Source organism: Dermacentor silvarum, chromosome 1, assembly GCF_013339745.2.
Source record: "Dermacentor silvarum isolate Dsil-2018 chromosome 1, BIME_Dsil_1.4, whole genome shotgun sequence".
NCBI lineage: Eukaryota > Metazoa > Arthropoda > Arachnida > Ixodida > Ixodidae > Dermacentor > Dermacentor silvarum.
This window is the reverse complement of record NC_051154.1, coordinates 441495356-441520631: the sequence shown is the minus strand read 5'-3', so window position 1 is coordinate 441520631 and position 25276 is coordinate 441495356. Positions and strand designations below refer to the sequence as shown.

Below are 25276 nucleotides of genomic sequence, written 5' to 3'. Positions count from 1 at the left end.
CGAGAAATCCTGAGACTGCGGGTTGCCGACCTTCTGTCTTTCATCCCCCGTAGATATCGGGAATGGAACCATCTTCCCTCAAGTATCGTAGCCATCACCGACAGTAAACTTTTTAGCGAAACATTAGCTAACATTGTATAATCAGGAAAATCATTGTATTACCAGAACTCAATGCCTTGTTCGTTTCAATCAATCAATCAATCAATATAAGTTTATTTTTCATGAACAGAAACTGCATATACAGCGATTATTTGGACTGACAGCCTAAAGTGGTTAGTGGTCGGTCCAATACAATGTGCAACAAAGAATGTACAGAACAGCAATGAGGAAACAAAAAGAAAAACGATCATATTAATACATACAAGTGTACGTATACATTTACTTTTGTAATACATTTGTACTTATTAAAAGAAGACAAAGAAAATCATCTCAAACAATTTCTACTAAAATGCACACAGGTTTACAAATATTTAATTGATAGCAAAATGATTTGCATGCCATGCTGAAATTAAGTGCAATTTTAATCTCAAGGGGGATCATGTTCCATATTTTAGCTCCATTAAATTCTATTAGTCTTTCGCCATAACCATTATGACATTTTGGCAGATTAAAGTTACCGTTTGAAGCATGTCACGTATTGCGTATAGGAATGAAAAAAAGAAGATCAACAGGCAGAGGTGAATTTCTATTGGTTATGTTATTTATTGAAACAGCAATTTTGTAGTTGCGCAATATCGGAACTGAAAGAATGCGTTGTGATTTAAAAATATTTCCATTTCTATACTAGTCTGTAACCACTCCCATATTTAATGCCATATGGACCTGAGGGTATTTTCAATAAATAAATAAATAAATAAATAAATAAATAAATAAATAAATAAATAAATAAATAGGGTGGGTGCGGAAGTACTGTGATTTGTTCGGAAGTCGGGAACGGTAGATCAATGAGTGATGTGTGAGCGGGCGTGTTGTCTCGATGAAGCCAGTTGTTCTTCCACTTCTCCGGACGTTTGCGATGAATGCTCTCTTTTAAGCACCTCAAAACGTCACAGTAAGGCTAGCTATACACGGTTTGTCCAGAAGGTACGAAATAGATGTGGACAATTCCATGTAGGTAAAAGAAAATGTGGGCAGCTTGCACTAGTGGTGCAAGGCTGGAGTAAACAGCGGAGGTGGTGATCGACATAACTTCTTCCAGGTTTTTCAAGGCTTGGCTAAGTTTTGCTAGAAAATGCCAAGTGCTGCTAGGCACGGTAATCCGAATCGACTCGCCGCCGACGCGCAGATTCTCGCTTGGTGGCGTGACGCGCTTCAAGATGAGCGGCTTCTTCGGGTGTCCGTATCTTCTTTGGTCGTCCCATGTCACGGCTTCGCCAGAGAGTCAACGAGAGTTCTGCCGCCAACGCGGCGGTTCCAACCTTTATCTCCCCGGTGACGTCGCGGCCAAGCTGCGCCTCCACACTAGCCGGGGCGTGGCTGGTCGAAAAGTGCTGAGCCGCCGCCAGAGGCGCCTGCTGCAGTCACAGACACCGCGCACGTTCGGCGCGAACGCGGGGAAACGGAGAAATGCCGACGGCGTCGGCAGCAGCTCTGCGCGTTGCCTCGTTGGTGCTGCTACAATTTCTTTGTCTCTCGCTCGCTCTCATTTTCTCTTTCTCTTTCCTGAGTATAGCGCTCGCCACGCGCATGCACCTCCTTCCCTCTCCTTAAAGTCTCATGTCAAGGCAACATGTGCACGGCACCAGGGGCGTATCCAGGGTGCTGATGGGGCTTGAGCCCCTCCCCTCCGAAATTTTTTCGGGATGTTATGCACCACCGACCAAAACAACCAGCGGCGCCGGGAATCATTCTGGATTTTGTCTACAATTGTTGTTCTTTTTTTTTGCGCACGAAAAGGCACTTCGGCACGAACATTGCGATTTCGTGGCATTGCCCATAAACCTGGAGTCACATAACGCAAGGAGGCCCATTCGAGCACAAAGTTTCAAGGGCTTTTCGATCGCGAGTCGGTGCTTCGCGGTATCTCGCAGCGGCATCGGAATTTATGCAGCGCATGGATTTCAATTACGAAACCTTATGGGAATAAAGTTCTCATAAACTTTTAACGTGAAAGGTGCACTGAAATTTCCAAAGGCGTGCTTTAGATTTTCAATTACAGAACTTTATGGGTTCAAAGTTCTTATAAACTTGGGCCAATATTCGCGCACTGGAGCCCTCGTGTCCAAGCCGTTCCAGAAACGGAAGCACGCGCTCGCAATCTTCCACACACACAACAAATGCTAAATGTCACCTTGACTGTCAGCTGGCAGCTGATAATGTTCTTCAAACATTTTCAGGAAGCACGCCCAATGTGATCGATCAGCTGGACCAGGGCAGGCAAAGTAAAATAAGAGAAATAAAAGAAAGTTAACGGCCTATTTTTGAGGCAGTTCTTTCTTGCGGGCGACAGGGTCTGGCTCTCCGTGGCCATAGGGACAGTGGTTCTGTGGATTTAAGGAAAGCCCCCGCTGAAAGTACTGGTATTTTCACAGCACTTCTTAGCATACGAGCTGATAAACGCTGTGAGCTACGAGCTGATAAAAACATCCGGCTACGAGCTGATAAACGCTGTGAGCATACGAGCTGATAAAAGTATAAACGCTGCAGGCTGCTTCTCCGTACTTGCTGACGAAAGGACAGATATTTCTGGAATCGAACAGCTTACTGTTTCCACTTTGGGCAAGGTATATAAACAAGGATGCCAGCGATATCGAAGAAGTGTTTTTAGGTTTTACCACCGGAATAGATGCCCTCTTTCATTGCGACTGCAGGTTTTCTGTAAATGTGTACAAACTGCTGCAGAATCAGTCACCCTTCCTGTGACCACTGCCAGCGCAGAGAGAATATTTTCAAACATGAGATTACTAAAAAAACTACTTGCGCTCTACAATATCTGAGGAATCAACGTGCTCGAAGTCATTGCCGGCTTCACTAAACTTCCCCGCCAAGTGAAGTTTGTCCTTCAGATAGCGAAGCAGCAAAAATCAATGCAAGTAAAAAGCTGTGTTCCTTCAGGTCCATAAACTCGTAATTAGGAAAACGCATGACTGTTCATGAGCTTTTAAAACCACAGAAATGTTCGCCGTTTATTCTAACAGTTAGCATCATGATCAAAATTATCATGCGAATATGAATATTACGAGGACGTGAATAAACAGTGTTGACCGACCTTGCTCATTGAAAGCCCGACCAAGGCGGCGTTTCCCAACAAACACACTCGGATATTGAATAGTTCAACTTGCGGCATCATCTGCGGCTTTCGTTTGTCCTTTTCTTTCCTTTTTAGCTACCTGCTTTTACTTTTTTTGAAACAAAGCAATATCCTTATTTAATTTTTGGGTGCAGTAAAATTGTTGCCGCTGTGCAGACAGTTAAAATACACATTGTCGCACTGATTTCTGCACCTTCCTCTATTATTCTACCCATGTGGTGCTGTCGCGAACGCAGCATCGCCCAACTACTTATCACGATTTCTGCGATCATAGTTTTGTTCTTGCCTGGATCGTCTGTCTTTCTATGCGTAAAGTTTACTATCTGGGACTGCGCAACATGTTTGTCTTTGACGCGTTATACAGGGTGTCCTAGCTATGACGCAGCACAGTTTAAAAAAAGAGGAAAGGCGTTACGCGAAACAAACCTAGTGCGTATTGTTTTCAGTACAGTGGAGTGGCCGCTAGTAATTATTTCGTTACTGAGATTTATTTAGGTAATTGTATTTAATTATCTAACTCGAGAAGCACTGTCCTAATTATCAAAGTGTCAATGAGAAAGTTGTAAAGCAACATGAAAAACTCCCGATACAGCTTTCTGTTCCTCAATACGTGCTGCATAAAAGTGTTTTTCCGAGCGTGAAAGAAGCCCGCGAATACCCGCAAAGTGCCTCGAGAGGCCAGTTGCGCGGCAATTCTGCGTGTATTCGCGGGCTTCTTTCACATTCGGAAAAACACTTTTATGTAGCACGTATTGAGCAACAGAAAGCTGTATCAGGAGTTTTTCAGGTTACTCTACAACTTTCTCATTGACACTTTGATAATTAGGACAGTACTTCTCGAGTTACATAAATAATTACAATTACCTAATTAAATCTCAGTAAGAAAAAAATTACTGGTGGCTACTCCACCGTATTGTAAACACTACGCACTAGCTTTGCTTCATGTAACGCCGTTCCTCTTTTTTAAATCATGCTGTGTGATAGCTGGGACAGTGGGACATCCTGTATACAGTGACGTTTGCTTAGATACGTAGTTGTATTGCAGACTTATACGTACATTTAAATACCTTGTTGCGAGGTTTTGTGTATACACGCAGTGAACTTTGTTTCCGGCGACACTTTTTTGCCCTTTATCAAGTTGTATCTTCGCATTTCTAATGTATATTTTTCAGAACGTCTGCTTTTGATATGTACTCACTGTTACGAATATAATTTCGGTGCAATTACGATACACGACCGGTAACTGCTGCTCCGGAGCAATCCATTGCAACGAAGGACAGCGTCATAGAGGTTTTTCCCTGGCCGTTGCATATGCACAAAAATGTAAACAAGGTTCTTGAATGACAAAGGTTGATCAAAATATTGGTCCTCAACTTGTTCATTTCATGGCCTTTACGGTTTTCATATCAGCTGCATGCATTGCTTTGCTGGATTCCAACTGATTTAGTTCTCCAGTTCGTGTTATATTTACTTTACTTAATAGACAAAAAAACGCGGAAGCATTGATATCAGTTATTTCTGGCACAAAGTTTGGGACATAGGATTATCTTATTTTACGAAAAAATGTGGCATTTTCGCCCGAAAGGCGAGGCATCAATTGCAATAGCAAGTTAGTAGAGAGCTATAAGGAGTAGAGATAGTAGTTTTATCGGCTGCATAAACTTGACACATTCGCTTACTAATTGAATTAAAAATGTCGCAGTTCCATCCGAAAGGCGAAGCATCCATTGCGATAGCAAATTAGTAGAGAGCTATAAGGAGTAGGGATAGTAGTTTTATCGGTTGCATGAACTTGACACATTCGCTTACTAACTGAATTAACAAGCGTGGTGTCAGCGCACGCAAGCAAACATGAATAGACTCGACGACCGCAGACAACCACTGTGAAAACGGGGGCGTGGGGAAGCGCGGCCGCCGCAGTGAGCGAAGGTTCGTGCGGTCTATCGCTTCAACGCAAACTGAGGGGCGTACGCACAGCGCATAAAAAGGTCAGAGCCGTGTGGAGATCGCTTTCAAGATACGGTGCGCGCGAAAACACCGACAGCCGGCACATGCGCAAACTACAAGAACGCATTTGTTGGCCGAGTAGAAGTACAATCGTGAAATTGTGCTTTTAGTGACACGTGTACCACTGAACTCCACCTGACACCAAGAGTTTCGCGTGCAGCCGAACAGCGCAATTCACAATGCTAACAGTGAATACACTCACAATTCGACAGCAGTGACTGGGTCTTTTTTGAATGCCATGGAAGCATCGACTTCACTCGACATTATCTCCCATTATTTACAGCACTGGAGTTGTTTCTCAGCACAGAGGGATCTGTGCAACAACGTGTTGCACAAATCGTTTGGGACATGACATCACACAGTGGATAGATTTCCGTGCAAGTGGGGACACAAATATGCTGACACCTCCACTTAAGTATCGCTCACGTATCCATACAAAAGGAATGGAAGCTCATCATTGTGGAAGGCACGGCTCTAAGCACTACAGTGTTACAAAAGCATTAAAAAACTTGCAGGACGCTTAAGCTTCGCCTTTAAGAATGGAACGCGTTAGCACTGAAAGATTCCTGATTACTTTTCACGCTTCACGGCAACTGCAGCTTACGTAACCGTAATGTTCACTAGGAAACGCTGCTGGCGAACGCTATGCACGAGGGCAAGCTTTCTGGTAGAAACGCAGCCTTTTGTGTGGGCCAATCTCGGAGGTAATACACAGCCGCGCCAAAAAATATTATTTTCGGGTTTATGTTATTGTTTCGCACTTTCGATATTTCAGTCTGAGAAGATTTAACATAAAAGGCATGCGCTGTTGGTGTTTTGTTCCGTGACATTTGTTTGTGGGCTGTCAATCTCAAAATTCCGCGGAATAACTTTGTTAAGAATGTAAGACAAGATAGGAGCAACTTAAGTGATGGAATTGTGTGGTAATACAACACGCATATACAGCATGTCATATAGCAAGGCGTGGCATACACATATACGTAAAAATATACGGAAATTTTCGCTCACGGACAACGACGCGGACGCCAACACCGGATTTCTGCCGCATGGGGCCCTTAACGCTGTGTCATTAAAAAGCAAACGCTGACATTTTCAAAATAAATGTTGTGCACCATATGGTGCAGGAAAGCTTTTGAGTGGTCTGAACTGTGCAACCAAACCATAACAGTAAGGTAGACTGTCACGTGCAGCCAGGCGCAAAGCTTGAGAAACAACCACTTACCATTCGCAGGCTCTGGTGCTGTTTTGGGGAGAGTTTTCGAGGGCTGTGCATAAGGTGTTGTCCCGCCTGATGTTTTTTCTGCATTCAATGTGGCATTGTCTAGTTGGGAAGGCTGCTAAGATGAATGAGGTTAATTGACAATAACCATTTCCGTACGCACTGCAAGGAAAAATAATCGTATGCTATTTACTCAGGTGACGATTTATTAACTGAGCACTAACTTTGCTCTTTATAGTAGTTCAGACAAAAACAGTCACAGACAGGTCTACATATCCGACGACGCCACTCATTTGCTTTTCTTACCAGTAATAAAGCCCACTCAATTGATTTCATGTCCTACAGCTTAGTCTGGGATTGCACACACTTCGTTATTTGCATGGTGATTTTTGTTATGGCTGGCAATAAATTAAGAAAAATGTACTGCCAAGCAAAAAAAAAGACCAGCCAAACTGGAAGAAAAAAAATTTGTGCTAAGGGGAGTGTTAAGTGGCACAGAAGGAAAGAAAAGTACATAAGCGTCCTATTTATTTGTGTACTCTTCTTTCCTTCCGTAGAACTTTAGCGCTCCTCTTCGCACAAAGCACACCTACTTGTGGTTCAAAGAATGCCGTATGCACGTAGTTCATAATGCTGCTTCTAGTTGTGGTTGCATTTATCTATGGCAGACAGGGCATGGCATCAATAAGATTCACTGAGCATAAATATTTGTTGACCGGTGGTACACAGTCTTACCTTTCGTTGTACTCTCATGCTCGCAAATGCACTGCAAAATGTGCAGCCATATTATACTGGTATTCAAACTTAAGATTGAAGAAATACACATTATGGCTAAAACAGGGCATATCACTATTGTGTGCGTAAGTCAGCCTTCGATTAACTTGCACAAGAGTAAGTTTCATGCCTAAACAGTTACCTTTCGTGAATACCGGCATGTGTCTATTATTGATGGGGGCGATGCCTTTACTTGAGCATGCACAGTTAAGTTTTGCATCTTCCTCATTTTCCAGCAGTGCGCAACCTTTCAGTTGATAGTCGACGTTTGTGTTATCATTTGCACTGCTTTGCCCATTGTGCCCCCATCCTCTGGCCACGCCACTGTCTCCTTGTTCTAATGTTTCTTAGTACTCCCGCTATTTCAGTAACGTAAGTCATTCATTTTCGACAAAATAAATGCAAGTGTTATAATTGCAACAATTCACAATCATTATGCATGTACAGAAACTTCCTGGCATTGGGTTTTTAGAAAAAATTATTGCTCGAAAATTCAGAATGATGAGGCGCAATGAATAACTCAACAAGTCACAAGCAAAAATATCAGACAATTCCATGTGCTACCACCCATAATTCATATGGCAGATAAATGATCGCAGTTCCAAAGCGGCCACTAGTAATATTTGTAGGAAAATATGGCGGGTAGCTATCGGTCATTCTCACGCAGTCTAAACAGCCTTACTGGATGTTTCCCATGACATGTTGGACTGAAACAAGGACATTCCGGGTCCATAATTACCACAGGAAATCATGGAGGCTTTCCAACTAAGAAAGACGGCTTGGACATGTGCCAGTTAGCTGCCACTGTCGCTGCTCGAGTGGGAAGCGCCTTTGTTAGATTTGGGTTGATAGCGCGCATCTGTTTATTCGGACTTGGCATGTAGCGAATGACATCTAATAACGTCGTTTTTTCAAAATTTTGTAATTGATTGAGAATTTTTTAAATCAGGAATGCTAACTGTAATTCAATCACTCTTTTCAATCATCAGACAAAAATTCAGACAAAAATACACATTTCTTAAGCAAAACAATAATTAGGTGAATAATTAGTAACTGTTTTGCTGAACTATTTGCAACTCGATGAAAACGTACGATGCAAAATAAACGTTAAGGCCAGCTGCAACAAAATTTCACACTGCATAAAAGCCTAGTTTCAGATTCTACATTTTGAATTGTGGGTTGTCAAGCGTGCTCACGGGACAAAGGAAGGACAACACAGTAGTGGAAACGAATAAAAGGGCATTTATTGCACAATTTATCCATTAGTACCGGCTATTCGATCAACAAAAATTTGGAAATGCTGCATAAAATGTTTTTCCGAGAATGAAAGAAGCCCGCGCTTACCCCCAAAGTGCCTGGAGCGGGCAGTTTGCGCGGCAATTCTGCGTGTATTCGCGGGCTTCTTTCACATTCGGAAAGACACTTTTATGTAGCACGTATTGAGCAACGGAAAGCTGTATCAGAAGTTTTTCATTTTGCTCTACAACTTTCTCATTGACACTTTGATAATTAGGACAGTACTTCTTGAGTTAGATAAATAATTACAATTACCTCATAAATCTCAGTATCGAAAAAAATTACTGGCGGCTACTCCACTGTACTGTAAACTATACGCACTAGGTTTGCTTCGTGTAATGCCGTTCCTCTTTTTGAAATCGTGCTGCGTGATAGCTGGGACAGTGGGACATCCTGTATACAGTGACGTTTGCTTAGATACGTAGATGTATTGGAGTATTATACGTACATTTAAATAGCTTGTTGCGAGGTTTTGTGTATACAAGCAGTGAACTTTGTTTCCGGCGACACTTTTTTGCCCTTTATCATGTTGTATCTTCGCATTTCAAATGTATATTTTTCAGAACTTCTGCTTTTTATATGTACTCACTGTTACGACTATAATTTCGGTGCAATTTACAATAATCGACCGGTAACTGCTGCTCCGGAGCAATCCATTGCAACGAAGGACAGCGTCATTGAGGTTTTTCCCTGGCCGTTGCATATGCACAAAAATGTAAACTAGGTTCTTGAATGACAAAGATTGATCAAAACATTTGTCCTCAACTTGTTCATTTCATGGCCTTTACGTTTTTAATATCAGCTGCATGCATTGCTTTGCTGGTTTCCAACTGATATAGTTCTCCAGTTCGTGTAATATTTACTTTACTTAATAGACAAAAAAAAACGGAAGCATTAATATCAGTTATTTCTGCCACAACGTTTGGGACATAGGATTATCTTCTTTTACGAAAAAATGTGGCAGTTTCGCCCGAAAGGCGAAGCATCAATTGCGATAGCAAATGAGTAGAGAGCTATAAGGAGTAGGGATAGTAGTTTTATCGGTTGCATGAACTTGACACATTCGCTTATTAACTGAATTAACAAGCGTGGTGTCAGCGCACACAAGCAAACATGAATAGACTCGACGACCGCAGACAACCACTGTGAAAACGGGGGCGTGGGGAAGCGCGGCCGCCGTAGTGAGCGAAGGTTCGTGCGGTCTATCGTTTCAAAGGAAACTGAGGGGCGTACGCACAGCGCATACAAAGGTCAGAGCCGTGTGGAGATCGCTTTCAAGATACGGTGCGCGCGACAACACCGACAGCCGGCACAGGCGCAAAGTACAAGAACGCATTTGTTGGCCGAGTAGAAGTCGCCCCCCCCCCCCCCCCCCGGCGCTGCCTTCCGGCATTGCTCCTTTCGCGTGGGAGATTGCGTCGCCAGTTACCCTTGCGTCATGTTGCAAGATACGCATTTGGTGCCGCAGCACAGCGCCGCCCCCCCTCTCTCCCTTCCATACCCCCACGGCCTTTCGCGCGACGGAAGTCGCGTTTTCTCTCTGCTGTGCGTTCGCTCTGAGTGAAGGCGCGTGTCCCCCGCCCGCTTTGACTCGCACATACGGGCGCGGCGACGATTTTATCGCCCTTGGACTTTAAACGGAACCTCACGGTGACGGCGACGGCAAAAATCCGCTTGAAATGTCCATATAATGGCTATCGCAATAAAAATAGGGATTGTACTTGTCACGACACAGCGTAACGTTTAATAATTAGTTTGGAGCATCTAACATACACTGGCATTGGCAATCTAAATGCAGGTACTCATGTGTTGGATCCCGCGACAGAGTCTATAAGGAGGAGGCCGTGCTGCAACGTGAGCCCCCCCCCCCCCCCCCCCGAATACTATTTCTGGCTACGCCACTGCACGGCACGGAGAGGAGGCGAAGCACACGCCGCTCCGCGAGGTGGTTGCTAGGCAACGCGCGTTGGTGTCATCGCCTCGAGCAGTTTTTCTTCGCACTACGCGGCGCAACCAATTGTCCTACAATGTAGCAGACATTTTATATAGTTAGCCTGTGATTTCCAAGGATACTCTTACGAACTTCCGCTATCGTTTCCGGGGTTGTGCTCGTTGCTGGCCGTCCAGAGCATACATCGCCATAAACACACATTCGACCCTTTTTGAAGCGTTTATGCCATAAAAACGCCCTACTTTCGCTCATGGCATCGACTCCAAAAGCGTCCTCTAGCACATGATGAGTTTCTGCCGCAGTTTTTTCAAGTTTAAAAGAAACCTTGATGGAAATCTTTTGCTCCTTGAAGTCTGCCATATCGGTTGCTAAAAAATGCGCAAAATTACTGAAACAATCAGTTGCAAAGCAACACTTCGCAAAACTACTTCTTCTCAGATGCATGTCGTTCAGCACACTGATCCGCAAGTCATACTGCTAGCCACATCTAGCGGCGGGAATATGTACCACACTCAGTTTGGCCGTGCTTTTCAAGTTCCCGGAACTTAAGGTAGCACCTCGCACAGTAGCAACGCAAAGAAAGTGATGGTTGACTGGCGGTGAAATGGAATGCATATGCAAGTGCTAACCCATCTTTGTTAAAGAAAATTTGCTATATATAGGGGTTAGAAGCTAATCTTACGATTTCAAACTAGGAGTGTGCGAATATTCAAAATTTGGAACATGAATCGAAAAGTTTTTGCTATTCAATTTGTATTGGATTGGAGATTTCTCTATTTGAAATTATCTAATAGAATATTCGTTTTGTTCTAGTACTATAAGGTACAACAACAGTTCTTGCAATCTACAAGGAAAATTACCGATATAAATGGACACTCGTCAAATGATTCTGGTGCGGGAGAATTTTGCGCAGATGGTCCAGCTTCTGAATAAAGATATGGAGGAGGTCATACGCGCACTATACTTTGTTTAGATTGCTCAAACTCTCTTCTCTTGACAACACAGCAGTGATACTGGCTAGAGGAGGCCTGATATATCGTGAAATTGTGCTTTTAGTGACACGTGTACCACTGAACTCCACCTGACACCAAGAGATTCGCGTGCAGCCGCACAGCGCAATTCACAATGCTAACAGTGAATACACTCAAAATTCGACAGCAGTGGCTGGTTCTTTTTTGAATGCCATGGAAGCATCGACTTCTTTCGACATTATCTCCCATTATTTACAGCACTGGAGTTGTTTCTCAGCAGAGAGGGATCTGTGCAACAACGTGTTGCACAAATCGTTTGGCACATGACATCACACAGTGGCTAGATTTCCGTGCAAGTGGGGACACAAATCTGCTGACACCTCCACTTAATTCTGCTCTCCCGAGTATCGCTCACGTATCCACACAAAAGGAATACAAGCTCATCATTGTCGAAGGCACGGCTCTAAGCTCTACAGTGTTACAAAAGCATTAAAAACTTGCAGGACTCTTAAGCTTCGCCTTCAAGAATGCAACGCGTTAGCACTGAAAGATTCCTGACTATTTTTCATGCGTCACGGACACTGCAGCTTATGTAACCGTAATGTTCACTAGGAAACGCTGCTGGCGAACGCTATGCACGAGGGCAAGCTTTCTGGTAGAAACGCAGCCTTTTGTGTGGGCCAATCCCGGAGGTAATGCACAGCCGCGCCAAAAAATATTATTTTCAGGTTTCTGTTATTGTTTCGCACTTTCAATATTTCAGTCTGAGAAGATTTAACATAAAAGGCATGCGCTGTTGGTGTTTTGTTCCGTGACGTTTGTGGGCTGTCAATCTCAAAATTCCGCGGAATAACTTTGTTAAGAATGTAAGACAAGATAGGAGCAACTTAAGTGATGGAATTGTGTGGCAATATAACACGCATATACCGCATGTCATATAGCAAGGCGTGGCATATACATATACCTAAACATATACGGAAATTTTCGCTCACGGACAACGACGCGGATGCCAACACCGGATTTCTGCCGCACGGGGCCCTTAACGCTGTGTCATTGAAAAGGAAACGCTGACATTTTCAAAATAAAGGTTGTGCACCATATGGTGCAGGAAAGCTTTTGAGTGGTCTGAACTGTGCAACCAAACCATAACAGTAAGGTAGACTGTCACGTGATGCCAGGCGCAAAGCTTGAGAAACAACCACTTACCATTCGCAGGCTCTGGTGCTGTTTTGGGGAGAGTTTTCGAGGGCTGTGCATAAGGTGTTGTCCCCCCTGATGTTTTTTCTGCATTCAATGTGGCATTGTCTAGTTGGGAAGGCTGCTAAGATGAATGAGGTTAATTGACAATAACCATTTCCGTACGCACTGCAAGTAAAAATAATCGTATGCTATTTACTCAGGTGACGATTTATTAACTGAGCACTAACTTTGCTCTTTATAGTAGTTCAGACAAAACAGTCACAGACAGGTCTCCATATCCGACGACGCCACTCATTTGCTTTTCTTACCAGTAATAAAGCCCACTCAATTGATTTCATGTCCTACAGCTTAGTCTGGGATTGCACACACTTCGTTATTTGCATGGTGATTTATGTTATGGCTGGCAATAAATTAAGAAAAATGTACTGCCAAGCAAAAAAAAGACCAGCCAAACTGGAAGAAAAAAATGTGTGCTAAGGGGAGTGTTAACTGGCACAGAAGGAAAGAAGAGTACATAAGCGTCCTATTTATTTGTGTACTCTTCTTTCCTTCCATAGAACTTTAGCGCTCCTCTTTGCACAAAAGCACACCTACTTGTGGTTCAAAGAATGCCGTATGCGCGTAGTTCATAATGCTGCTTCTAGTTGTAGTTGCATTTATCGATGGCAGACAGGGCATGGCATCAATAAGATTCACTGAGCATAAATATGTGTTGACCGGTGGTACACAGTCTTACCTTTTGTTGTACTGTCATGCTCGCAAATGCACTGCAAAATGTGCAGCCATATTATACTGGTATTCAAACTTAAGATTGAAGAAATACACATTATGGCCAAAACAGGGGATATCACTATTGTGTGCGTAAGTCAGCCTTCGATTAACTTGCACAAGAGCAAGTGTCATGCCTAAACAGTTACCTTTCGTGAATGCCGGCATGTGTCTATTATTGATGGTGGCGCTGCCTTTACTTGAGCATGCACAGTTAAGTTTTGCATCTTCCTCATTTTCCACCAGTGCGCAACTGATAGTCGACGTTTGTGTTATCATTCGCACTGCTTTGCCCATTGTGCCCCCATCCTCTGGCCACGCCACTGTCTCCTTGTTCTAATGTTTGTTAGTACTCCCGCTATTTCAGTAACGTAAGTTATTCATTTTCGACAAAATAAATGCAAGTGTTATAATTGCAACAATTCACAATCATTATGCATGCGTACAGAAACTTCCTGGCATTGGGTTTTTAGAAAACATTATTGCTCGAAAATTCAGAATGATGAGGCGCAATGAATAACTCAACAAGTCACAAGCAAAAATATCAGACAATTCCATGTGCTACCACCCATAATTCATATGGCAGATAAATGATCGCAGTTCCAAAGCGGCCACTAGTAATATTTGTAGGAAAATATGGCGGGTAGCTATCGGTCATTCTCACGCAGTCTAAACAGCCTTACTGGATGTTTCCCATGACATGTTGGACTGAAACAAGGACATTCCGGGTCCATAATTACCACAGGAAATCATGGAGGCTTTCCAACTAAGAAAGACGGCTTGGACATGTGCCAGTTAGCTGCCACTGTCGCTGCTCGAGTGGGAAGCGCCTTTGTTAGATTTGGGTTGATAGCGCGCATCTGTTTATTCGGACTTGGCATGTAGCGAATGACATCTAATAACGTCATTTTTTCAAAATTTTGTAATTGATTGAGAATTTTTTTACTCAGGAATGCTAACTGTAATTCAATCACTCTTTTCAATCATCAGTTACATGTGGCCAGTTATTTTATGACTCAGACAAGCTGTAACAGGTGATACAGCTTTGAGCACGTGAGTTTGGTGGGGGCCACACAGCAGCTTCATTGTTGCATATGTTCAGACTGGAAAATCCAGGTGCTCAGTGTTTAATTTTAAAGCTCGACATTATACTGGCCGACGAATCTAGTCTGCATTCCTGTGGCTAGGTAGCAATGGCCGCTTGAATGTTGCCAGGAAATCACCTATGGGAATTTCCTCAGGCTTTCATTGGTGTTACTGGGAATGCTTACTCCGAACTTCAGCAACAACGAAGTGCTGCACTTCGTAGAGAACTCGGACGCGCGCATCACAGCACTGAGTAACCAAAATCTTGTGTGCAAGGTGCTCGCGTGTTGCAACACTGCCCTTCCCACTGGCACGCACATTCAGCGAGTTTTCAGTGTCGCTGATGTCTTCACAAGACACTGAGGGACGATATTCGCAACGAAACTTTGAAAAGCAACATTCTCTGTTGGTCAAAACAGGACAGCTTGTTGCAAACACACTACCTATGCCTCGTCCTTTACATTATCATCTCTGTCCAATCGTTTGTACTGCAAATTCAAGCATGCATGCATTGCCAGAGTTGCTTAAAACACCATTCCACATTATAAAAATGGAAAATTGTTCACGTTTATTTCTGGCAATGGAGATATATTCACACAAAAATGAACATTTCTTAAGCAAAACAATAATTAGGTGAATAATTAGTAACTGTTTTGCTGAACTATTTGCAACTCGATGAAAACGTACGATGCAAAATAAACGTGAAGGCCAGCTGCAACAAAATTTCACACTGCATAAAAGCCTAGTTTCAGATTCTACATTTTGAATTGTGGGTTGTCAAGCGTGCTCACAGGACAAAGGAAGGACAACACAGTAGTGGAAACGAATAAAAGGGCTTTTATTGCACAATTTATCCATTAGTACCGGCTATTCGATCAACAAAAATTGGGAAATGCTGCATAAAAGTGTTTTTCCGAGAATTAAAGAAGCCCGCGCTTACCCCCAAAGTGCCTCGAGCGGGCAGTTGCGCGCCAATTCTGCGTGTATTCGCGGGCTTCTTTCACATTCGGAAAGACACTTTTATGTAGCACGTATTGAGCAACGGAAAGCTGTATCGGGAGTTTTTCATGTTGCTCTACAACTTTCTCATTGACACTTTAATACTTAGGACAGTACTTCTCGAGTTAGATAAATAATTACAATTACCTAATAAATCTCAGTAACGAAAAAAATTACTGGCGGCTACTCCACTGTACTGTAAACTATACGCACTAGGTTTGCTTCGTGTAATGCCGTTCCTCTTTTTTAAATCGTGCTGTGTGATAGCTGGGACAGTGGGACATCCTGTATACAGTGACGTTTGCTTAGATACGTAGATGTATTGGAGACTTATACGTACATTTAAATAGCTTGTTGCGAGGTTTTGTGTATACAAGCAGTGAACTTTGTTTCCGGCGACACATTTTTGCCCTTTATCATGTTGTATCTTCGCATTCCAAATGTATATTTTTCAGAACTTCTGCTTTTTATATGTACTCACTGTTACGACTATAATTTCGGTGCAATTTACAATAATCGACCGGTAACTGCTGCTCCGGAGCAATCCATTGCAACGAAGGACAGCGTCATTGAGGTTTTTCCCTAGCCGTTGCATATGCACAAAAATGTAAACTAGGTTCTTGAATGACAAAGATTGATCAAAACATTTGTCCTCAACTTGTTCATTTCATGGCCTTTACGTTTTTAATATCAGCTGCATGCATTGCTTTGCTGGTTTCCAACTGATATAGTTCTCCAGTTCGTGTAATATTTACTTTACTTAATAGACAAAAAAAAAACCGGAAGCATTGATATCAGTTATTTCTGCCACAATGTTTGGGACATAGGATTATCTTCTTTTACGAAAAAATGTGGCAGTTTCGCCCGAAAGGCTAAGCATCAATTGCTATAGCAAATTAGTAGAGAGCTATAAGGAGTAGGGATAGTAGTTTTATCGGTTGCATGAACTTGACACATTCGCTTACTAACTGAATTAACAAGCGTGGTGTGAGCGCACACAAGCAAACATGAATAGACTCGACGATCGCAGACAACCACTGCGAAAACGGGGGCGTTTGGAAGCGCGGCCGCCGTAGTGAGCGAAGGTTCATGCGGTCTATCGCTTCAACGGAAACTGAGGGGCGTACGCACATCACATACAAAGGTCAGAGCCGTGTGGAGACCGCTTTCAAGATACGGTGCGCGCGACAACACCGACAGCCGGCACAGGCGCAAAGTACAAGAACGCATTTGTTGGCAGAGTAAAAGCACCCCCTCCCGCGCTGCCTTCCGGCTTTGCTCCTTTCGCGTGGGAGATTGCGTCGCCAGTTACCCTTGCGTCATGTTGCAAGATACGCATTTGGTGCCGCAGCACAGCGCCCCCCCTCTCTCCCTCCCATGCCCCCACGGCCTTTCGCGCGACGGAAGTCGCGTTTTCTCTCTGCTGTGCGTTCGCTCTGCGTGAAGGCGCCTGTCCCGCGCCCGCTTTGAATCGCACATACGGGCGCGGCGACGATTTTATCGCCCTTGGACTTTATACGGAACCTCACGGTGACGGCAAAAATCCGCTTGAAATGTCCATATATTTGCTATCGCAATAAAAATAGGTATTGTACTTGTCATGACATAGCGTAACGTTTAATAATTAGTTTGGAGCATCTAACATACACTGGCATTGGCAATCTCAATGCAGTTATTCATGTATTGGATCCCGTGACAGAGTCTATAAGGAGGAGGCCGTGCTGCAACGTGAGCCCCCCCCCCCCCCCCCCCCGAATACTATTTCTGGCTACGCCACTGCACGGCACGGAGAGGAGGCGAAGCACACGCCGCTCCGCGAGGTGGTTGCTAGGCAACGCGCGTTGATGTCATCGCCTGGAGCAGTTTTTCTTCGCACTACGCGGCGCAACCAATTGTCCTACAATGTAGCAGACATTCTTTATACTTAGCTTTTGATTTCCAAGGATACTCTTACGAACTTCCGCTATCGTTTCCGGGGTTTTGCTCGTTGATGGCCGTCCAGAGCGTACATCGCCGTAAACACACATTCGAACCTTTTTGAAGCGTTTATGCCATAAAAACGCCCTACTTTCGCTCATGGCATCGACTCCAAAGGCGTCCTCTAGCACACGATGAGTTTCTGCCGCAGTTTTGCCAAGTTTAAAAGAAACCTTGATGGAAATCTTTTGCTCCTTGAAGTCTGCCATATCGGTTGCTAAAAAATGCGCAACATTACTGAAACAATCAGTTGCAAAGCAACACTTCGCAAAACTACTTCTTCTCAGATGCAAGTCGTTCAGCACACTGATCCGCAAGTCATACTGCTAGCCACATCTAGCGGCGGGAATATGTACCACACTCAGTTTGGCCGTGCTTTTCAAGTTCCCGGAACTTTAGTGTAGGACCTCGTACAGTAGCAACGCAAAGAAAGTGATGGTTCACTGGCTGTGATATGGGATGCATATCCAAGTGCTTACCCATCTTTGTTAAAGAAAATTTGCTATATATAGGGGTAACAAGCTAATCTTACGATTTCAAACTAGGAGTGTGCGAATATTCAAAATTTGGAACATGAATCGAAAAGTTTTTGCTATTCAATTTGTATTGGATTGGAGATTTCTCTATTTGAAATTATCTAATAGAATATTCGTTTTGTTCTAGTACTATAAGGTACAACAACAGTTCTTGCAATCTACAAGGAAAATTACCGATATAAATGGACACTCGTCAAATGATTTTGGTGCGGGAGAATTTTGCGCAGATGGTCCAGTTTCTGAACAAAGATATGGAGGAGGTCATACACGCACTATACTTTGTTTAGATTGCTCAAACTCTCTTCTCTTGACAACACAGCAGTGATACTGGCTAGAGGAGGCCTGATACATCGTGAGATTGTGCTTTTAGTGAAACCTGTACCACTGAACTCCACCTGACACCAAGAGTTTCGCGTGCAGCCGCACAGCGCAATTCACAATGCTAACAGTGAATACACTCAAAATTCGACAGCAGTGGCTGGTTCTTTTTTGAATGCCATGGAAGCATCGACTTCTCTCGACATTATCTCCCATTATTTACAGCACTGGAGTTGTTTCACAGCACAGAGGGATCTGTGCAACAACGTGTTGCACAAATCGTTTGGCACATGACATCACACAGTGGCTAGATTTCCGTGCAAGTGGGGACACAAATTTGTTGACACCTCCACTTAATTCTGCTCTCCCGAGTATCGCTCACGTATCCACACAAAAGGAATGCAAGCTCATCATTGTCGAAGGCACGGCTCTAAGCACTACAGTGTTACAATAGAAATTAAAAACTTGCAGGGCGCTTAAGCTTCGCCTTTAAGAATGCAACGCGTTAGCACTGAAGGATTCCGGACTACGTTTCACGCTTCACGGCAACTGCAGCTTATGTAACCTTAATATTCACTAAGAAAGGCTGCTGGCGACTATGCACGAGGGCAAGCTTTCTGGTAGAAACGCAGCCTTTTGTGCGGGCCAATCTCGGAGGTAATGCACAGCCGCGGCAAAAAATATTATTTTCAGGTTTCTGTTATTGTTTCGCACTTTCAATATTTCAGTCTGAGAAGATTTAATATAAAAGGCATGCGCTGTTGGTGTTTTGTTTCGTGGCATTTGTTTGTGGGCTGTCAATCTCAAAATTCCGCGGAATAACTTTCTCAAGAATGTACGACAAGGTAGGAGCAACTTAAGTGATAGAATTGTGTGGCAATATAACACGCATATACAGCATGTCATATAGCAAGGCGTGGAATATACATATACCTAAACATATACTGAAATTTTCGCTCACGGACAACGACACCGATGCCAACACCGGATTTCCCGCAAGGGCACCTTGAGTATCAAGGTGATGGTGCTTGGCGCCACCACGGACCCTTAGCCCCCATACCGAAGCTGTCATCCGTACCGTGGCGAAAGGTTTTGAGGTGAAGGGTAGAAACCATGAACGGTGGCGGTCGGGGCCATGGTCAAGCTCCGGCCGACGGGCTCTTCGTCTGTTTACCAGGCGGCGAGCCCCGGGACCTTCCTGTGAATAAGACGGTGAAACACAGGTGACATTCTAGGAACCGTCAGCATACCCATATCGCATGAGTATTTCTTCTTCCAAAAAACCCGATCGGTCCCTGAAAAGGGGCCGCACCGAAGAAAGCTGTGAGAGACCTCGAACCGATTGCGATCACTTTCCACGTTTCCTGATTATTCACTCTCTTGTAGACAACGATTCAGTCGCTGCAATGTCCGTTTTTGTTATCGCTAGGACCCTTCAGAAAATGATAGGAAGAAACTATGAAGCAAAGAAACTGTCATCCGGCGATCTTCTTGTTGAAGTGTCACAGAAAGATCATTCTGACATCCTACTCAAGCAAAAGCAGTTTGCTCATTTACAGGTGTCCATTAGCCCCCACCGCAGTCTGAACACAGTTCAAGGCGTTATATCAGAACGTGATCTGATCCGTGAAACAGCCTCAGACCTCCTTGATGGCTTCAGAGATCAAAGTGTCACTGCCCTACGCCGCATCACCATAAGGCGCAACGGCGAAGATGTAGTGACACCCCATATCGTCTTGACCTTTAATCGTTCCCGTCTACCAGATGCTGTGAAAGCAGAGTTCATTCACTGCAAAGTACGCCCCTATGTCCCAAACCCGAGAAGATGTTTTAAGTGCCAAAAGTACGGACACGGATCAAACACATGTCGCGGAAAACTCACCTGTGCAAAGTGTGGTGCTCACGAGCATCCTACTGAAAGCTGCAGTGCCACCCACACAGAATGTCCCAACTGTCATGGGCCGCACGCTGCGTACTCGCGAACTTGTGAAATGTTCCAGAACGAGAAAAAGATCATTCAAATCAAAGTAACAGAAAACATCACATTCCCTGAAGCCCGGAAGAAGCTCTCGCTTCTCTCCGGAAGATCCTACGTTGACGCAGCGCGCCGGGGGGACGGGCGGCGTCTAGTTACGGTGGGCACGCAATACAGCTTTGCTGATGCGCACCTTTCTCGGCCCCCCAGCAAGCAGCCATCGGCTGCACCAACCTTTCAAGTCCCAGAGGTCAACTTCGCACACACCTCTGGAACAACCCAGACAACTGAGAGGGAGTCAACCCCTCCTGACAAACCCTCATCCGCTTCCGAGTCTCCGCCGGAAGCAATGGAAGTGACCCCGGGATCCTCAGTGTCTCAGACGCTGAGAGAATCCCCCCAAAAGAGGCGGAGTTTTCTAGACCGCCTCAAACAGAAAAAACATCCGCCAGTCAAGCCGCCTAATAAAGGCGGTGACATTTGAATAACCCGTCCCCTTATCACTCGCAAAAATGGCTGCTGAGAGCATTATACACTGGAACTGCCGAGGGCTACTCAGAAATCTGGATGACATATATGAAATACTTGCACAATACCAACCTAACATACTTTGCCTACAGGAAACACACTTAAACCCAACACGCACAAACTTTCTAAAACAATATGCAGTATACCGGAAAGACAGGCTAGGCACTGCCCACTCATCGGGTGGCGTCGCTATTGTCGTGCAGAACACTATTCCCTGTCAGAGTATCACCCTAGTTACCGATTTAGAGGCAGTGGCAATACGGGCTCTAACTTTTGGAAGATTAATAACTGTATGTTCCCTATACATTCCTCCGGACCATCACCTCTCCGTCGAAGAATTTGAAAAACTTATTGACCAGCTCCCGGGTCCATTCATGTTGGTTGGAGATTTTAATGCACACCACCCACTTTGGGGATGTTCAAGAGCTGATTCCCGAGGTGCGCTAATCGAAAATTTTCTATTGTCTTCCGGTTCCTGTATATTTAATAAGAAAGACCCAACATACTTTAATATAGCACACAACTCATACACAGCAATAGACCTTGCTATTGGCTCTCCAGTGCTCTTGGCAACCACTGAGTGGGCTGTTATCGATAATCTGTATGGAAGCGACCACTTTCCTGTTTGCTTAAAACACACAGGAAACATAAATATGGGTTTAAATTATCACAGGAAATTTAAAGAACAGGCTGCTGATTGGAAGAAGTTCCGAGAACTCTCTAAACTGCCGAGTTCTTCAACCGTAGACCTAGGTATACACGAATTACAATCCATGATCACCCTGCATATTATAGAAGCCACACAGAAATCAATTCCACAGACATCAAATAAGACACAAAACAAACGTAGGCCATGGTGGAATGCGGAGTGCAAGAATGCCCGTGAGAACCTAAACAAAGCATGGTCAAAATTCCGCAGGTATCCTACAGTTAACAATTTAATAGACTTCAAGCGTGCTAAAGCAAATGGCAGGCGTATCCGACGTGCATCCAAACGGGAAAGTTGGCGCTCATTCCTCTCCTCTGTAAACTCCTACACAGATAAGCATAAAGTGTACAACAGACTTAGAGCACTTCAAGGGCGCAGTGCTCACCCAGTGCCTCTGGTCAGCACTGCTGGTGATACACTGGAACACCAAGCAGATGCAATAGGAGCACATTTTGAATATATCTTCAGCTCAGCACATTATACAGACTCCTTCATGCTACACAAGCTAGCGGAGGAACGAAAACCTATTCGTGATAAAAGGCCATCCACAGGAGGGTACAATAGCCCTTTCACTATGGAGGAACTGAAGGCGGCTCTGGGAACATGTGGCAACTCAGCAGCAGGCCCAGACAGGATTACATATGGCATGCTTAAGCACATACATGAACACACCCTTATAACGATCCTCTTTCTGTTTAACAAGATATGGTCTTTTGGGCGCCTACCCAAAGCCTGGAACGAGGCTGTTATCATATCCATTCTTAAACAAGGAAAGGAAGCCACACTTGCAGCTAGCTACAGGCCCATTGCCTTGACTAGTTGCTTGTGCAAGGTGTTTGAGAAAAGGATAAATCGCCGCCTTGTGTATTTCCTTGAATACAACGGCCTTCTTGACCAACGTCAAGCTGGATTCAGGTCTGGCCGGTCGACAACTGACCAGCTTGTAGCATTTGAATCTGATGTCAGGGATGCCTTTATCCACAAACAACACTGTCTTTCTGTATTCTTTGACCTGGAAAAAGCTTATGACACGACCTGGCGTTATGGCATTCTCCGTGATCTGCATTCTCTTGGAGTCTCGGGAAACATGCTTAATACTATAGAAAGCTACCTCTCCGAACGCACCTTCGTGGTTCGTCTTGGAAATGCTCTATCGAAGCGGTTCATACAGGAGAATGGCGTTCCTCAAGGTGGCGTACTCAGCTGCACGCTTTTCATAGTTAAAATGAACTCCCTAAGCAGTGTGTTGCCCAAAACAATCTCTTACTCTGTTTACGTAGACGATGTCCAGATCAGTTTCAAATCCTGCAACTTGTCCATCTGTGAACGGCAAATTCAGTTGGGGGTAAATAAACTCTCAAGCTGGGCAGATGAAAACGGGTTTAAATTCAACTGTGGCAAAACCGTCTGTTTACCTTTTTCTCAGCAGCGTGGCATTAGGCCGGACCCCAACATCACACTGAACGGGCAGACCATAGCCGTTAAACAAGATCACAAATTCCTAGGTGTTGTGGTCGATAAAAAGCTCACCTTTGTTGCACATATCAAGCAGTTGCGATTGAAATGCTTGAAAGCAATGAACTTACTAAAGATCCTTTCCCATCAGTCATGGGGTACAGACCGTGACTGTTTACTGAACCTTCTGAATAGCGTTGTACTGTCACGTATTGACTATGGCTCGGTAGTGTACGAATCAGCGTCAAAGTCTGTGCTAAAGATGCTTGACCCAGTGTACCACCTTGGGCTCCGTCTGGCCACTGGTGCTTTCAGAACTAGCCCAATAGTCAGCCTGTATGTTGAGGCTAAGAGATGGTCACTGGAACGGCGAAGGCAGTACACAAGCTTAGTGTATGCCACTAAGGTGCTCTCTCACGCAGAACATCCATCTGGTGAACTCTTGCGGGACACAAATAACATCCAGCTGTTCTTGAGGCGATCATCAGCAACGCCACCATATCCCATTAGGGTCGCGTCACACATTGAAAGCCTGCACATACCGGTCTCCAATCTCCAGGTGGTGTCCCGTAAGGACGCCATTGCGCCGTGGGAAATACACGCTGTGAACTGTGATATCTCATTTCTTGAGGTGGGCAAACATGGGCATCCGCTCGCAATAAATCAGCACTTTATGTACTTGCAGGCAAAATACAGGTGTGCCGAGTATTACACTGATGCATCCAAGTCCTCAGCTGTCACATGTGCCGCACATGGCCCTCAATTCTCCGAATCAAAAACAATGAACGAAAATACAAGCATATTTACTGCAGAATGCTGTGGCATCCTCCTTGCCGTAAGGCACATCCTACAGAAGAAACAACCAGTCTTCTTTTAAACACTTTTCTTTTAAACGACAGTGCTAAGCTCCCAGTCAAGATTTGGCAATGCCTGCCGTATGCACTCCAACCTAATTTTATACTTCTGTAAATTTCCTTCTCATGTTCACCGTCCCCTGTGATTAATTGACCTATAGTCGGATACAAATTTAGAAGGCAGCGGCATTTGCCCCTCAAAGGCGAATGCACACCAGCCTCCACCAATAGGCGCGTACTTCAGGTGACGTCATGAACCGGACGGCCGGTGACCCCGCCGACGGAGAACATGCCTAACATTGCCGCCCTCGCTTCGAACTGGGCCGAGTCGCGTCAGCTCTGTGCGTCTCCCTTCGTCAGAGTGTATTCGAATTGTTTGTGGTGGTCTGTCATGCCGGAAATATTATTGTGAGCTTACGATGCACAATTTGTGCCGCGTGTGTTTGTTGAGAGCCGTTAGCCGGCGAAGAAAGATTGCAGCGAACATCGGTGACGCTGCGCTGCGCTTCGTCTGGAAACAGGATCCCGCGGCGACATACCACTCCAAACAAACATCGTGCGTGATTGTTCCATGGTGTTTTGTTTTGCTCCTAAGTGAAGTTACGACGAGGAGAGTTCGCCAAAGTCTGGTACCTACTGTGAGAAGCGGATGTGTTTGTGTACTGTGCCCCTGCGTTTCTCGTCGGATGTGGCGAAGTGATGGAGCAAAACCATTATCAGGATAAATGAGAAAAGCGTGCGCGGATGAAACCAACCTGCGAGTTTCTCAACAGAAAAGATTTGTGAAAGCAACCTCCAACGCAAAGATTCGTTGCTGCCAGCTCAGCGTGCAAACGATCGATCGTTGGCAGCAGTGTGATAAGATAGCCGAGAGTCTAGCAGCGTCGTTAGAGTGTTGTGTAGCACCGTCGATTGATATCTTTCCACCAATGCTAACAATCAGTGACTAACACGCGCTGCTTGAGCGAATGTCATGGGATTGTTAACGGTCAGGCGTTTGGGAGCAGTGTTTGTTTCCTTAATGTCAGCCTCAGTGCTAGTATAAAATTATGACTGATACACTGGTGCGGTTACAAGGGAGCTTGGCATGAATTCGCATCGCTGTGTGGTTTAGAACTCTTCGTTCACTGCACGCGCCAGCTGTAGAATGCCTGCTGTGACACAATCGCGCATAAGTTGTGCTGCCAGCGCTCGACTTGCTTTCCCACAACACAGCTTTACGCTTTGTCGTGATATGTCGCTACTAAAAAATTCCTATGACAGTGAAGGCAACAGAGCCAATATGTACATTAAAAAAAAGTACGACAAAGTAGGCACAGCTGCTTGTGAACTGACTCCTAATAGTTCTACTCGCGTCTGCGTTAAATGTGTGTGCGTGTTTTCTTGCGTGTTTGCGTATATTT

General features: G+C 44.5%; 1 protein-coding gene across 1 annotated transcript in view; it reads right to left on the bottom strand.

Moving 5' to 3' along the window:
- The window catches only part of LOC119448890 (serine/threonine-protein kinase 19-like), a 41274-nt gene extending 26165 nt beyond the window's left edge, over positions 1–15109 (bottom strand). Inside the window, exons 1-2 of the mRNA XM_049664362.1 lie at positions 14841–15109; positions 6480–6638 (exon numbers count right to left, since the gene is read on the bottom strand). The gene's annotated coding sequence lies outside the window, so the exon portion shown is untranslated. The remainder of the gene's footprint in view (positions 1–6479; positions 6639–14840) is intronic.
- Between the last annotated feature and the right edge of the window lie 10167 nt (positions 15110–25276).